Below are 14,747 nucleotides of genomic sequence, written 5' to 3' on the forward strand. Positions count from 1 at the left end.
TTTCTTACGGAAAGAAGTATGTTCAACAGGATACCGATTTTAGCAGGGGCGTCTTGTCATCCTGGAGCTCGCAATCACGAATTTCCAAGGCTGTGGCCTTCCACTAAAACTGATATTTATCATTTGTTTTTGAAGTTACAGGCCTGTAACCTTAAACATAGACTGCTGACACGCTGTGGAAGCCATAGGAATAGCATCCTGGGAGCTAGAATTGAGTATGCCCTTATACTTGCGATTGTAAATAACAAAAATAATTCCAGTTGGTTTTTCTTTGGATTTTCTCCTACCATATCTTTTGTGTTATATTCTCCTACATTATTTTAACATTTCTACAAACTTCAAAGTGTTTTCTTTCCAATGGTACCATTTATATGCATATCCTGGCTTCAGGGCCTGAGTAACAGGCAGTTTTCTTTGGGCACATCATTCAGGTGGAAGTTTATTTTAAAAAAGGAACCTAGACCTAAGAAGATTTATCATAAGAGCAAAATCTTTAAACCACAGGAAGTTTGTGTCTCTTCCAACAGTGAGAGAGTCAGGTCATGCAGATCTCCCCTACCACACAAACGTTGGATGGCTGCGTTTTGGGGAAGGTGCTTAAAAGGCTGTGGGGCCTTAACCTGTTGGGGATGGGGGCGCTGTTTAGACTATTTATGCTAATGTGGCTAATTTTTTAAACGGCTTCCCACAAAATCCTTGATCGTACAATATGCATATTATTATTATTATTGGATAGAAAACAGTCTATAGTTTCTATAGGAGTTGAAATTTTGTCTCTAAGTGGAACAGAGCCCATTCTACAGCAATTTCCCTGACATGGAGTCAGATTTGAGAAACGTTGGCCACTTTTCTGAAGTCATTTAAACGGGCACTGTCGTTGCTATGACTATACGGACACTTCTTACGTCTTCCCCTGGATGCCTTTACGTGATGACGATTCCAACGGGCTCGATTGCTCGTTCACAGGCCCTACAAACGAAAAAAACCTTTAGCTAGCAAGTCTTTTCTTGCTGCGTAACGCGCGTGGAAGACACCGACCCTCTCCTGTTCCAAGCGTTAGTTTAGCCTGTTATATTTCTCCGGTCATCTTTTCACTCGTTATAGGAGTTACAAACATCACAAAGTAGTTAATTTAAAGCGTTTTATAGCAATTTATATCCGTTTAGTGCGATTTTGTGACATTTATTTTTGCAACGATGTGAAAAGTTGGGCACGCTTTTCAGTTCATCCCGAACGTAGTTGACATTTCCACATGGCAAGAGGACAGCTTTCCACCAAAAGACGATTTCTCCCAAGAAAGGATCCTTTGCCCAAGATACTGATGGAAGAACAGCTCAAGGTAGGACATTTTTATTATGATAAATCGTGTTTCTGTCGAAACATTTTAGTGGCTTAGGACGCCATGTTTTTTGACGTAGCTTCGCTTGGCGCAAACTGTATTGAAAAGTAAGGATAAATTAAAAAATGTAATAACGCAATTGTATTAAGAATTAAATTGTCTATCAATCCCTGTCCACCCTATATTTTTTAGTCACGTTTATGAGTATTTATGTATAAGAGTAGATCACTGTCTAAGTGGCGCAAGGACGTTTTCTTTACCAGCTTGTCTACATTTCACATTGTCTAACCATGATTTTGGTGGCTAAATATAAACATTTTCGATCAAACTGTATATGCATGTTGTAATGTGATGTTACAGGAGTGTCATCGGAAGAATTCTGAGAAGGTTAGTGAAAAAATTAATATCTTTTGGCGATGTTGACTTTTATCGCTCACTTTGGCTAGAATCAATGCTGGGCTGCTAATTGCTATGTGCTAAGCTAATATAACGATTTATTGTGTTTTCGCTGTAAGACACTTAGAAAATCTGAAATATTGTCTGTATTCACAGGATCTGTGTCTTTCGATTCGTGTATGCTGTGTATTTTTACGAAATGTTTGATGATTAGTAGTTAGGTAAACACGTTGCTCATTGTAATTATTCTAGTCCATTTGTGATGGTGGGTGCAATTGTAAACTATGCCATATACCTGAAATATGCACTTTTTTCTAACAAAACCTATCCCATACCATAAATATGTTATCAGACTGTCATCTAATGAGTTTTTTTGTTGGTTAGGGGCTATAAATATCTTAGTTTAGCCGAATTGGTGATGGCTACTGGTGTTGGTGGACAAATAAAAGATGGTGGATTATGCTAATGTGTTTTTAGGTAATAGATGTACATCTTTACATATTGTGTCTTCCCTGTAAAACATTTTAAAAATCGGAAATGTTGACTGGATTCATAAGATCTGTGTCTTTCATTAGCTGTATTGGACTTTAATGTGTGAAAGTTAAATATTTAAAAAAAATATTTTTTTTGAATTTCGCGGCACTGGTTTTTCAGTGGGGGGGGGGGGGGGGGTGCCGCTAGCGCCACGCTGATCCTAGACAGGTTAAACTTCTTAGGCAAAGTGTTGAGGAGCCAGTGAAATCGTGCCCATTTCAAACGGCCTCCTACTCAAATCTTGCTCGTACAATATGAATATTATTATTCTTTTTGGATAGAAAACACTTTCTAGTTTCTAAAAGAGTTGGAATTATTTCTCTGAGTGAAACAGAAGTCCTTCTGCAGCACTTTTCCTGACCAGGAAGTGAAATGTCAGAAATCAATGCTCTTTTCAACTTGATGCCTATACATGGTCTTGACACTTAGGAGTCTGCTGACACTCTATACGCCTTCCTATTGGTGTAAAGAGGATGTCAGAGAATAAATTTTTGTGCTCATCTTGTTCTGTGGTGGAAAAAAAACTATTTCTTTGACGTGACCCTCCACTTCCGGTACTCTGAAGGAAGTGGGATTGACTTCTGTTTTGCCTAGGTAACGAACGGCTAACGTCTCCGGCTCAATTTTTTTTGGATACATGTGACCATATCATCGTAATGTATGTTTTTTCAATATAGTTTAATCAGATTATTGAAACTTTATTCGGGAGTTTTGCCGTGTTCCGTCCTCTGACTGTGTTTACGTTGGAGAAATTTATGCCACTACGCTAGTGCCAATGCTAATTGAAGAGGGAAATTTGCCATTCTGAATCGAAACAACGACTCATCTGGACAGAGGACACCTTCTTCAACATTCTGATGAAAGATCAGCAAAAGTAAGACCCATTTTATGATGTTATTTCATATCTGTCGTGCATGTGAACTGGCCGTGGGCGCCCAATTGTGTCTGTCTATTGTAGCTACGCTAATATAGCGATACATTTTGTTTTCGCTGTAAAACATTTAATAAATCGGAAATATTGTTTGGAATCACAAGATGCCTGTCTTTCAATTGCTGCAGACTATGTATTTTTCAGAAATGTTTTATGATGAGTAATTAGCTATTTGACGTTGGTGTCTGTAAATATTATGGCTGCTTTCGGTGCAATTTCGGATTGTAGCTGAAATGTAAACTATGGTTTATACATGAAATATGCACATTTTTCGAACAAAACATATGCTATACAATAAATATGTTATCAGACTGTCATCTGATGAATTTGTTTCTTGGTTAGTGGCTATTTATATCTTTATTTGGTCGAATTTGTGATAGCACCTGATGGAGTAAGAAACTGATGGAGTTAGAAAAGTTGTGTCTTTTGCTAATGTGGTTAGCTAATAGATTTACATATTTTGTCTTCCCTGTAAAACATTTTAAAAATCGGACATGTTGGCTTGATTCACAAGATGTGCACCTTTCATCTGGTGTCTTGGACTTGTTAATGTGTGAAAGTTAAATATAAAAAAAAAATAGATTTTGAATTTCGCGCCCTGCACTTTGAGCTGGATGTTGTCATAAGTGTACCGGTGTCGGGCTGCCCCCGTAAAAGGTTAAGTCGGAGTTTGCTCAGTTTTTGCAAATGAAAGGAAAATATGTGGATTTCCCTTAACTGCAAGATAAAGAACAGTTGGCTGATTTTGCCTTCACCGTGGACATCATGGCCCTCATGAATGAACTGAATTCCAAACAACAAGGGAAGGGCCTTTATGGTTATCAGATGTACAGCCTTGTCAAAGCCTTCAATGGAAAATTACTCCTCCTGACCCGTCAAGTAGAAGTCAGCAATCTAACCCACCTTCCGACACTACTATTCTTTTCCCTATCAGATGACCAGCGGGAGAAGTATACATCGCTGCTGCGTGCTTTGAACAGTGAGTTCTCATCATTTTGAGGATTTCAAAGTGTTGGAAAATGACATGCTGTTGGTTTTCTCTCCCTTTACATTCAATGTGGATAGCGCTCCCACTGACCTGCAACTTGAGCTTATCGATCTTCAGTCTGATGCAGTGATTGGAGAACAATCAAAACAATGTCACTGACGAGGTTCTATGCATCTCGCGATGAACAAAACTTTCCAAAGATTAGGAGTTATGCTCGAAAGATGTTTGTACTGTTTGGGTCAACCTATGTATGTTAACAGACATTTTCAGTGATGAAATATAACAGGTCAAGGCACAAATCATCTCTTACTGACTCTCACTTCTCAGCAATCCTGTGCATGGCGACTTCAGAAACTATACCTGACTCTAGTCAATGCCCATCAGAGACTTCACTCCTCACACTGATTGAGTAGTTTAAATGTAATGTTGAGCCTCCTCTCTTTCTTGTGTTTTTGTGCATACCCGTTAACAAGAGTTCTGTCCGTGGTGCTGAATGCACAGTGTACTTTTCCCTCCGTGTAGTTCATTGCATGTTTAATAATGAAAATACCTACTAAAAGGAGAACATGGATGTGGTTTATTTCTGTGCGTGTTAAAAAAGTAAAATAAGTAGCATATCTGGACATGATTTACAGTATATATATCTGTCAACACAGTCATATACATGATGTATAATCTTGTGATATGATTCTGGCCCGCGATGGCAAAAAATATATTCTAATGTGGCACACCATGGAAAACAATTGTCCAGGAGACTTAGTCTCACAAAACTGGAGTACACCTGCAACGGGCCGTGACGCGGCAGAAAGCGAGCGCTGACCCCCACCGCAGTGAGGCCCCGGTGTTCGCACCAGGGGACCGGGTCTGGCTCTTGACCGAAACCTGCCCCTCCGCCTGCCCTGCCGGAAGCTGGACCCGCGGTTTGTGGGGCCATTCAAAGTCCTGAGGAGACTGAACGAGGTATGCTACAGGGTACAGTTTCCCCAAGATTACCGTATTAATCCCTCGTTCCATGTGTCTCTCCTCAGGCCGGTGGTGGCTGTGCAGGAGTCTGAGGTGCGGGAGGTTCCTCCACCCCCTTTGGACCTCGATGGGGCCCCGTCGTATGCTGTTCGAGCCATCCTGGACTCGAGGCGTCGGGCGAGGGGCCTTCAGTACCTCGTGGAATGGGAGAGGTACGGTCTGGAGGAGAGATGCTGGGTGCCGGTGGAGGACGTTTGGACCCTTCGTTGCTGCGGGAGTTCCACAGTCTCCATCCGGATGGCCCTGCGCCTTGTCCTCCAGGTCGTCCCCGAGGTCGGTGTTGGCGCGCAGCTGGAGCCGCGTGTCAAGGGGGGGGGGGGGGTACTGTCACGACTTCCGCCGAAGTCGGGCCCTCTCCTTGTTCGGGCGGCTTTTCATTTTCCATTTGTTTTGTCCTTGTCTTACACACCTGGTTTCAATCCCCCAATTACTTGTTTATTATTTACCCTCTGTTCCCCCATGTTTGTTTGTGAGTGATTGTTTATTGTATTGCGGTCCGTTATTGTGGCCTTGGATTTATTTGACGTGTATTGTAATTATTGTCTAGTAAAATTGCGTACATTACTCATATCTTCTGTCCTGTGCCTGACTCATCTACACCAGCTACACACAGACGCATTACAATAACGTCAATCACACTATAAAAAACAACATCTGCATCATTATAATATGTCAGTCTTCTTAATACTTGCCTTGAAATATACTTCTTTCAAAATACCCTCAAAATACCCCTCAACAGAGGCATAATAAGTCATTTCAAACTTTGTACAATTGCAGGAAATGCGTTTTAAAATGTCAATTGTTCAGGGCGAGGAACCCCAGACCCTCTCTCAAAAATGGGGACCACCCTTTGGCGCAGTGGTCTAAGGCAGTGCTAGCTGTGCCACTAGAGATTCTAGGTTCGAGTCCAGGCTCTGTCGCAGCCGGCTGCGACTGGGAGACCCATGGGGTGGAGAACAATTGGCCCAGCGTCGTCCAGGTTAGGGGAGGGTTTGGCCAGCAGGAATGTGTTAAGGAGCAGTGCGGCTTGGTTGGGTTGTGTTTCGGAGGACGCACGGCTCTCGACCTTCGCCTCTCCCAAGTCCGTTCGGGAGTTGCAGCGATGAGACAAGACTGTAACTAACATTTGGGTACCACGAAATTGGGGACAATTTCACCCTAGAATAGCACCCACTTAAAGGAAAATTCCACTCAAGAACTATCTTTTGGTATTTGTTTCATCAGTCCAGTGTTTATACAGTCCCAAAACAATTTGCAATCAAGTTCTCAAGGTATAGAACTTTTACAGTATGATGGGTTTTGAATAGAATAGGCGTTTAACTTTTCTGCGCTACGGATACCGAATACGGGTTCACTTTCCTAAACAACCGCTGAATTGCAGGGCGCCAAATTCAAAAATATTCCTAAAAATATTTATAATCATGCAATCACAAGTGAAATATACCAAAACACAGCTTAGCTTGTAGTTAATCCACCTATGGTGTCAGATTTTGTAAATATATTTTACAGAGCAAGTGAGTGTAGCTTTCAATGCTATAACAGCTTAGCCTTATATTAGCTTGGCTAGCTTGGTCAAGAAAGTAAGAAAAGCAATCAAATTAATCGCTTACCTTTGATAATCTTCGGGTGTTCCCACTCACGAGACTCCCAGTTACACAACAAATGTTATTTTTGTTCGATAAATATTACTTTTATCACAAAAGAACGCCGTTTGGGTTGCGCGTTATGATGAAAAAACAAAAGCCGTGTTCCGTTCGACTAATCCCAAAAAGTATCCGAAATGGTCGTAGAAACATTTAAAATGTTTTTTATAATCAAACCTCAGGTTGTCTTTAACAAACATAATCAATAATATTTCAACCGGAGCATAACCTATTCATTAAGAGAGAAAATGAAAATGGTGAGCTCCTCCCCCGCGCGCAGGAAATATTCAGAGGACACTTGACCTCTTTTGAAACATCTCGCTCATTTTTCAAAATAAAAGCCTGAAACTATGTCTAAAGCATGGTCACAGCCTGAGGAAGCCATTGGAAAAATAATCTGGTTGATACCCCTTTAAATGGAGGTTAGACAGGCCAGGAAACAAAGTTGTTGTTTTTTTAAATATCACTTCCGGGTAACTTTTTCTCAGGATTTCGCTTGCAGAATAAGTATTGTTTTTCTCACAGACAATATTTTAATAGTTTTGGAAACTTTGGAGTGTTTTCTATCCTAATCTGTAAATTATATGCATATTCTACGATCTGGGCCAGAGAAAATGTCCGTTTACGTTGGGTACGTTATTTGGAAGAAAAAAAAACAATTCTGACCCCTAGCGCTAAGAAGTTAAGCAATGCCCTTTCTCCACACTCCTACATTTCAACAGATCAGAAAAGTTTTGTTTATCATTAACCTAAATCATGAAATCAATTAAACTGTTTCTTTGTTGTGAGTTCAATAACCATCGGGGATAAAGCTGGGAAAATGCAGCAATATGCAACCATCTGTTTACATGTATCACATTCAAATTGATACCCCAAGAGATAGTCACCCCCAAAGCAACTAATAATGATAAACCTTCAAATAATAAAATATAACTGGAACTATTATATTTTGGAACTGGAACACGCTGTTGTACACATCGATCCAGAACATCCCAAACATGCTCAATGGGTGACATGTCTGGTGAGTATGTTCAGCTTCCAGGAATTGTGTACAGATCCTTGCAACATGAGACCATGCATTAATCATGCTGAAACATGAGGTGATGGCAGCGGATGAATGGCACTACAATGGGCCTCAGGATCTCATCACGGTATCTCTGTGCATTCAAATTGCCAACTGATAAAATTAAATTGTTCATTGTCCGTAGCTTATGTCTGCCCATATTATAACCCCAACGCCACCATGGGGCACTCTGTTCACAACGTTGACGGTAGGAAGCCACTCGCCCACACAAGGCCATACATGATGTCTGCCATCTGCCCGGTACAGTTGAAATTGGGATTCATATGTGAAGAGTACACTTCTCCAGTATGCCAGTAGCCATCGAAGTTGAGCATTTTCTCACTGAAATCAGTTACGATACCGAACTGCAGTCTGGTCAAGAATCTGGTGAGGACGACGAGCACGCAGATGAGCTTCCCTGCGACGATTTTTGACAGTTTGTGCAGAAATTATTTGATGTTGCAAACCCACAGTTTCCATCAGCTGTCCGGGTGGCTGGTCTCAGACAATCCCGCACGTGAAGAAGCCAGATGTGGAGTTACTGGGCTGGCATGGTTACACATGGTCTGCGTTTGTGAGGCCGGTTGGACATACTACCAATTCTCTAAAACAGCTTATGGTAGAGAAATTAACACTCAATTCTCTTGCAACAGTTCTGGTGGACATTCCTGCAGTCAGCATACCAATTGCACGCTCCCTCAAAATGTGAGACATCTGTGTTGTGTGACAAAACTGCACATTTGTGACTCGTTTCAGGAAACTAGGCATATATCGTAGGTCACTGCTTCACGGGAGAGCCATTTAAATGTTCACTTTTGTTTTTACAAAATGTGTTTCTTGGCAGAAATGCCTTGTGGAACATGTCAACTTTCGTTTGCCTCAATAACAAACTTGTATGCCATCTGTAAACACGAATAAAACATTTAAATTACGAGCCTAATTGGTTTAGCTACAGAAAGAATCACCAACTGTCCGGCAGAGCCATGTTTGGCTGAGATAAAGAGTGAGCTGGACATGCCAAGAGATGAGTTCGGATTGGTCTGCCATATAGCAGGCTTCTGTCTATTTGAGCTGGCCAGTATGTGTAGGTAATACTGTCTAACGTGGCTTTTGAAAAAAGATATTGCGTTGTAGAATTGCATAACTGCTGCTCTTCAATTTATGGAGGACAGAGTTTAGAAGTCAGTGGAATTTGAGTATGATAGCTAAGGAGATGGAGAAAACACCTGTCTCCGGATTACATTTTAAACCAAGGGCAACCATGGCATCTGTGACAGAGAGAAGTAGGGCTGGGCGATATGACGATATATATTGTGTGACGATAGAAAAAAGTCTATCGTTTCATATTACGCTCTCTATCTTTAATTTCGTTGTGTTGCAAATCACACTTTTTACGGCAATATTCTTTGTCAATTGGACGACACTTTGCATACATCCACGTACTTCCAACCGTACTTCCACACAGGACATATACAACACAAACAAACATGGAGGAGAGTGAATGTGACACACAGCACGGAGACACGGAGCTCGTGCCTAAAAGAGGGGCTACTTCGGTCGCATGGACGTGGTTTGGGTATGAAAAGTCTGATACGGACCAGAAAACCGTCCTCTGCAAAATATGCTGCAGGCTGGTCCTGAAAACAGAATCAAACACCACTAACCTCTTTTACCACCTACGCAAGAATCATGTGAAACAGTACGGAGAGAGTCTACGGATGAGAAGCAAAAAAGTTAAGTCAAGAGCTCAAAACAAACCACCGACTCAGACGTTGCAAGAGGCTTTTGCCAGCGGCACACCATATGGAAAATAATCACGAAGATGGAAGGAGATAACAGCTGCTGTTACAACATCTGCAAAGTCATTGCCACAATTTACACGGTTGAGAAACGGGGGTGTCGTGAGTGGGTGCTAACACTCGACCCAAGGTACCAAATGCAAATTGATATGTGACATGTACTAATGCCAAAATAACATGCAAAACAGGCAAGCCCCGAAAAATATAAACTCAGCAAAAACTGAGTTTAAACTGTGTTTATTTTCAGCAAACTTAACATGTGAGTGGCCTCCCGGGTGGCGCAGTGGTCTATGGCACTGCATCGCAGTGCTAGCTGTTCCACCAGGCTCTGTGGCTAGCTGTGCCACCAGGCTCTGTCGCAGCCGTCCGCTGGCTTCCGGGTTGGATGTGCATTGTGTCAAGAAGCTTGGTTGGGTTGTGTTTCGGAGGACGCATGGCTCTCGACCTTCGCCTCTCCCGAGTCTGTACGTGAGTTGCAGCGATGAGACAAGACAGTAACTACTACCAATAGGATACCACAAAATTGGGGGCAAAAAGGGTGTAAAATAATAATAAAAAATAATAAAACATTAAAAAAACTTAACATGTGTAAATATTTGTATGAACATAACAATATTCAACAACTGAGACATAAACTGAACAAGTTCCACAGACGTGACTAACATAAATGGAATAATGTGTCCCTGAACAAAGGGGGGGGGGGTCAAAATCAAAAGTCAGTGTCTGGTGTGGGGGGAATGGCCCTAGGCCTCACCCTCCGATCTAACAGATCCCAGACGTGAGATCTGTGAGATCCATGGCCAGCGAAGAGCCCAGACGTGAGATCCGGGCTCTTCGCTGGCCATGGCAGAACACTGACATTCCTGTCTTGCTGTAAATCACACACAGAAGGAGCAGTATGGCTGATGGCATTGTCATGCTGAAGGGGCATGTCAAGATGAGCCTGCAGGAAGGGTACCACATGAGGGAGGAGGATGTCTTCCCTGTAACGTACAGCGTTGAGATTGCCTGCAATGACAACAAGCTCAGTCCAATGATGCTGTGACACACCCCCCCAGAACATGAAGGACCCTCCACCTCCACATCAATCTCGCTCCAGAGTACGGGCCTTGGTGTAATGCTCATTCCTTCGACAATAAACGCGAACCCGACCATCACCCCTGGTGAGACAAAACCGCAACTCATCAGTGAAGAGCACTTTTTGCCAGTCCTGTCTGGTCCAGCGACGGTGGGTTTGTGCCCATAAGTGACGTTGTTGCCGGTGATGTCTGGGGAGGACAAAATATATGGCAAATAAAAACCCGAAATGGATGATGTTGAGAGATAGATGGGAGGGGTTGAATGGAGCTGAAGGGTGGGACACTAATAACAAGATAAACAATATAAAACATACGGGATCTGTAAAATGTATATAGGTTCGTAACTTTTGTGAAATAGCACAGTTACAAATAGAAATCAAACTGGATGGACATCAGAAATAGAGGAAGGACTAAGAATAAACAAGAGAGAACTATTGTAAAGTAGACTGTGTCTGTAAAATGTGTATAAGTTGTATGAATTGAAGGTAAAAGCCGAAGTGTTTATTAGTTTACTCCAATTGGGGGATCGGTGGTAGGGTTTGCAGGGAATAATAATAAAGGTATATTCTTTAAAAAAGTATCTATGTCTATATAGGTATGTGTGTGTATATACACAACACATACAAACAATAAAGGGAACACTTAAACAACACAAAATCTAACTCCAAGTCAATCACACTTCTGTGAAATCAAACTGTCCACTTAGGAAGCAACACTGATTGACAATACATTTCACATACTGTTGTGCAAATGGAATAGACAAAAGGTGGAAATTATAGGCAATTAGCAAGACACCCCCAAAAAAGGAGTGATTCTGCAGGTGGTGACCACAGACCACTTCTCAGTTCCTATGCTTCCTGGCTGATGTTTTGGTCACTTTTGAATGCTGGCGGTGCTCTCACTCTAGTGGTAGCATGAGACGGAGTCTACAACTCACACAAGTGGCTCAGGTAGTGCAGTTCATCCAGGATGGCACATCAATGCGAGTTGTGGCAAAAAGGTTTGCTGTGTCTGTCAGCGTAGTGTCCAGAGCATGGAGGCGCTACCAGGAGACAGGCCAGTACATCAGGAGACGCGGAGGAGGCCGTAGGAGGGCAACAACCCAGCAGCAGGACCGCTACCTCCACCTTTGTGCAAGGAGGTGCACAGCCAGAGCCCTGCAAAATGACCTCCAGCAGTTCCCAAATTAAACTACCTCGTACTCAATTCTTGCTCGTACAATATGCATATTCTTATTACTATTGGATAGAAAACACTCTCTAGTTTCTAAAACCGTTTGAATTATATCTGTGAGTAAAACAGAACTCAAGTTGGAGCAAACTTCCTGTGAGGAAGTGAGAAATCTGAAATCAGGCAGGCTGTTCTGGGGTCAGTTTATTAATTTGCATGTCTTCTATTGGTTGAGATGCACTGCATACGCCTTCCCCTAGATGTCAGCAAATAGTGAGAATTGGAATGGAGTTGCTAGGCAGATCTGAGGCCATATAAAGGGTCTGGGAACGTGGGGTACACTCTTTTCAACATTCGCCAAGACAGACCTCAGGATGGCGTTCTGGAAAGCTCCCGTTATAGGCCTTAGATATATCCGGCTCTGATTTTATTCGATATGGGTGTTAACCTGTCTAGGATGAGCGTGCCGCTAACGGCACTCCCCCCCCACCCCCACTGAAAAACCAGTGCCGCGAAATTCAAAAAAAATATTTTTTTTAAATATTTAACTTTCACACATTAAAGTCCAATACAGCTAATGAAAGACACAGATCTTGTGAATCCAGTCAACATGTCCGATTTTTAAAATGTTTTACAGGGAAGACACAATATGTAAAGATGTACATCTATTACCTAAAAACACATTAGCATAATCCACCATCTTTTATTTGTCCACCAACACCAGTAGCTATCACCAATTCGGCTAAACTAAGATATTTATAGCCCCTAACCAACAAAAAAACTCATCAGATGACAGTCTGATAACATATTTATGGTATGGGATAGGTTTTGTTAGAAAAAAGTGCATATTTCAGGTAGATGGCATAGGTTACAATTGCACCCACCGTCACAAATGGACTAGAATAATTACAATGAGCAACGTGTTTACCTAACTACTAATCATCAAACATTTCGTAAAAATACACAGCATACACTAATCGAAAGACACAGATCCTGTGAATACAGACAATATTTCAGATTTTCTAAGTGTCTTACAGCGAAAACACAATAAATCGTTATATTAGCATAGCACATAGCACATAGCAGCCCAGCATTGATTCTAGCCAAAGTGAGCGATAAAAGTCAACATCGCCAAAATATATTAATTTTTTCACTAACCTTCTCAGAATTCTTCAGATGACACTCCTGTAACATCATATTACACAATCCATATAGTTTGATCGAAAATGTTTATATTTAGCCACCAAAATCATGGTTAGACAATGTGAAATGTAGCTCAGCTGGTCAGAAAATGTCCTTGCGCCACTTAGACAGTGATCTACTCTTATACATAAATACTCATAAACGTGACTAAAAAATATAGGGTGGACAGGGATTGATAGACAATTTAATTCTTAATACAATTGCGGAATTACATTTTTTAAATTATCCTTACTTTTTAATACAGTTTGCGCCAAGCGAAGCTACGTCAAAAAACATGGCGTCCTAAGCCACTAACATTTTTCGACAGAAACACGATTTATCATAATAAAAATGTCCTACTTTGAGCTGTTCTTCCATCAGTATCTTGGGCAAAGGATCCTTTCTTGGGAGTAATCGTCTTTTGGTGGAAAGCTGTCCTCTTGCCATGTGGAAATGCCAACTGCGTTCGGGATGAACTGAAAAGCGTGCCCAGCTATTCACAGCGTTTCAAAAATAAATGTCCCAAAATCGCACTAAACGGACATAAATTGCTATAAAACGCTTTAAATTAACTACCTTATGATGTTTTTAACTCCTATAAAGAGTAAAAAGATGACAGGAGAAATATAACAGGCTAAACTAACGCTTGGAAAAATAGCAGGTCGATGTCCTCCACGCGCATTACGCAGCTGCAAAGGAGCTCCTACCTACAGGGTTTTTTAATTTGTAGTGCCTGTGAACGCGCAATCGACCCCATTCAAATCGTCATCACGTAAAGGCATCCAGGGGAAGACGTAAGCAGTGTCCGTATAGTCATAGCAATAACAGTGCCCTTTTAACTGACTCCAGAACAGTGGGCAAAATTTCTGAAATCTGACTCCATGTCAGGGAAATTGCTGTAGAATGGGCTCTGTTCCACTTAGAGACAAAATTTCAACTCCTATAGAAACTATAGACTGTTTTCTATCCAATAATAATACTAATATGCATATTGTACGATCAAGAACTTTGTGGGAAGCCGTTTAAAAAATTACACGATTAGCATAAATAGTCACAACAGCGCCCCCATCCTCAACAGGTTAACCTGTTGATGATAGGGGGCGCTATTTACACTTTAAACGGCCTCATACTCAATTCTTGCTCGTACAATATGCATATTATTATTACTATTGGATAGAAAACTCTCTAGTTTCTAAAACCGTTTTAATTATTTCTCTGAGTGAAACAGAACTCCTTCTGCAGCACTTTTTCTGTCAGGGAGTGAGATTTCATAAATCCAAGTCCCTCTTCTGAGATCAGTTTATAAGTCCCCATGCAAGCTATGAGGGTACATGCACTGCATACGTCTTCCTCTAGATGTCAGTAAGCGGTGAGACTTTGAATGGAGTCGATTGCGCAATCTGGGAACTTATATTAGACGTGGAACCGGAAGTACCGTCATTTTCAGCAGTGCGCTTTGCGCATGAAGACATCAGAATGGCGTCCTGCAAACGCTTTCGTTATAGTATTTCTATATCTCCGGTCATGTTTCTATTCGTTATAGGTGTTAAAGACATCATAAGGTAGTTAATTTAAACCGACTTATAGCAGTTTATAGGAG

This window comes from Salvelinus fontinalis, chromosome 36, assembly GCF_029448725.1.
Source record: "Salvelinus fontinalis isolate EN_2023a chromosome 36, ASM2944872v1, whole genome shotgun sequence".
NCBI lineage: Eukaryota > Metazoa > Chordata > Actinopteri > Salmoniformes > Salmonidae > Salvelinus > Salvelinus fontinalis.